This window comes from Rhagoletis pomonella, unplaced genomic scaffold (genome assembly GCF_013731165.1).
Source record: "Rhagoletis pomonella isolate Grant_MI unplaced genomic scaffold, Rhpom_1.0 Rhpom_scaffold_00001, whole genome shotgun sequence".
NCBI lineage: Eukaryota > Metazoa > Arthropoda > Insecta > Diptera > Tephritidae > Rhagoletis > Rhagoletis pomonella.
In genome coordinates this window covers 27717028-27720371 of record NW_023458555.1, presented here as the reverse complement: position 1 = coordinate 27720371, position 3344 = coordinate 27717028, and positions in this window count along the sequence as shown.

The window sequence follows — 3344 nt, the reverse complement described above, 5'->3', positions numbered from 1 at the left end:
GCTCGAAAATCGACGGTAAGATGGGAGGAGGCGTTTTCTCACGAAACCCTCCTTTAAGTTTTCAAATTTTTTCTATAAGGCCTCTTAATATGGGAGCCTCAGGACCACTTGTGATTCCAGTGGTAATCTGCATGCAAAATTTGATGAGGCTAACTCAACTGTAGATAATTTTTGCCGCATGTTTTGGTTTCTGGCCCATAGTACGATGCTGGAAAGTGTGTGGACATACATACAGTGGCGCTCAAAAATTGATGAATGGTGTTTCTTTTTTAATATTTACAATAATTTTCCAGCTTAATTTTTTGATATTTTTTCAAAAATATCGTTCATGCCTTAACAAAAACCATATAAATCACACTTTCAAACTTTATAGAGAATTTAGAAAAGTTCCACAAATTTTTATCTAAATTTCGATGTTTTTAACCAGATTTTTTTGTGATATTTTGGGTATGCAGTTAACAGAACTATAAAATTTTAGTAAAATTAGTGCAAGTTTTGAGCGGCTGAAAAATCGCATTGATTTTTAAAGTTTTTTTTTTTGCTGACAGCTTTTTCGGTTTTTTTTCATATATGTAAATACCGAAATTTAGTAAAACTGGTGTTGGAAAAAAGTTTAAAACGCCGTCAACAAAACTGCATACCCGAAAAACTTAAAAAAACTTTGGTTGAAAAGCTCGAAATTTATTGCGTTTTCGATTCTACAACAAATTCTGCCTTCTCATTGGCCTCTTCCTAGTGTTTGTACGTAGAGGCCAAAGAGAAGATAACCTTTTTTAGAAGAAACGATAACAAAATTAGATGAAAACTTGTGGATTTTTTCTAAATTCTGTATAAAGTGTGAAAGTGTGATTTATATGGTTTTTGTTAAAGCATGAAAACATTGTAAATATTAAATACGAAACACCATTCATCCTCTTTTAACCGCCACTGTACATTATATACTCGTGCTTAACGAGTCATTTTAAAGTAGAATATTCATTCGAATATTTACTCTGCATGTGGTTTATGGGATTTAATTTATTGGCAGCACATTTTAACATATGTATGTGCGTGTGTGTGTGTATGTGTGTGTTTTTTAAGCTGACACACAATCCCCTACCGTTGGCAAACGTAATGAATGACTTGTTATGCAAGCGTGCACACTAGGGTAATTTACTTGGTTTCCACCGGTTTTTTTTTGTTGAATATTTTTAGGTGGATTTTTTGTAATCTTTATTTTTGCATACTGAATAAACAAGATTTTCTCATCGAACAAGCCGTTATTTTACATTTCATACGAATCTTGACCTCTTAATAAAAGTTTTAATTTTTTCGAAGCTTTCAAAGCTTTCTCCAGTTTGGGGAAAACCCCTAAATATGTCTAAAATTATATCCTTAGTTATTGGGGAGGATATCATACTGGATCCCAAAGCTTCTCCCCCAATTCATGTCCTGCTTCTTGATGTTTTCCATTGTATGACGAGAGGCAACCGCTATCTGAAACAACCTTTTTTGCTGTTGCTGGGACCGGAAATTTTATTACGGACCTCCCGATTGGCGGTAAGCTCATCTAATCACAGAAAAAAGGCAGAATAAAAGCAATAAATTATTTTAAAACAAGTAAGAGCAGCGCTGTCTTCGGCTATGCCGAAGGCTTCATACCTTTCATGAACATCTGCAAATTTTACTTTGACAGATTACTGCTTTTGAATACATCTGCATACATCGATAGAGGAGTTACATACTTATATAAAAAATCGCATCTAAACAATCAGAGGTATGGAAGATATACTTTATATGGCACCAATCTAAGTGATTTTCACTGCTATGTGATCGGTATGTAAACCGGTAACACAATTTATTGGGTTTAGTTTCCTACATAAAGGAGATATATGGCAAAAACTGGTATCTGAACAATCAGTGCTATAGGAGATAAAGCTTATACAGCATAGATTTTGATGATTTTCTCAGTAGACTTTGTATTATTATTTATAAAATATCTTACGAAATTTATCGGTTTTAGCTGTTCAAATAAAGGAGTTTTACAGTAAAATCCCATATCTGAACAATCAGATGTATGGAAGATATATGTTGTAGTCATCCGATCCTTGTTATTTTCACTGTAAGTATTCTGTAAATAATGAGTGAAAGTGGTGCGAAATTTCATGTTCCTAGCTGCATAAATGGAGGAGTTATGATAAAAGACCTCATATCTGAACAATCAGTTGTATGGGGTCTGCAGGTTATAGTGACCCGACCTTTGTTATTTTCACTGTAAGTCTTCTGTTATAATGACTGAAAATAGCGCGAAATTTCATGGTCCTAGCTACATAAATGGATGAATTATAACGAAAAATCTCATATCTGAACAATCAGTTGTATGGGAGCTATAGGTTATAGTTACCCGATCTTTTTAATTTTCACTGTAAGTTTTCTGTTGATAACTATTGAAAACAGTGCGGAATTTCATGTTCCTAGCGATATAAATGGAGGAGTTATAACGAAAAATTTTATATCTGAACAATCAGTTGTATGGGGTCTATAGGTTATAGTGACCCGATCTTTGTAATTTTCACTGTAAGTATTCTGTTGATAATGGGTGCAAGTACTGCAAAATTTCATGTTCGTAGCTGCATAAATGGAGAAGTTACAACGAAAAATCTCATATCTGAACAATCAGTTGTATGGGAGCTATAGGTTATAGTGACCCGATCTTTGTACTTTTTACTATAAGCATTCTGTTGATAATGGGTGCAAGTGCTGCGAAATTTCATGTTCGTAGCTGCGTAAATGGAGAAGTTACAACGAAAAATCTCATATCTGAACAATCAGCTGTATGGGAGCTATATGTTATAGTGGTCCGATACTTCCGGTTCCGACAAATGATTAATACATTATAAAAATACACCCACCTACCAAATTTGATCCGGATATCTCGAAAACTGAGAGACTAGATTGCATACAAACAGACAGACAGACGGACAGACGGACAGACGGACAGACGGACAGACGGACATGGATAAATCAACTCAGCTCGACGTTCTGATCATATAAGTATACATTTTGATGGGTCTATCTCTTTTTGTTCTGGTACTTACAAACATCGGACCAAAGTTATAATACCATTTCATGCTCATGAAAGGTATAAAAAAGTAACAATAAGACCAAACGAGAATTTTGCCCTGTTTTTTATTTGTTTGGCTTGTGCTTTGCTCTTTTCAAAGCTATCATTAGTAATGATTTATTAGTGTTAATCGTTTTATTGCATTTTTTGCTCATGCCAACATAATCATTTTCACTATACAAGTATGAAAACTGCGAAAAATAAAACCTCTTTTTTTTTTTTTTTTTTTTTTTTTTTTTAT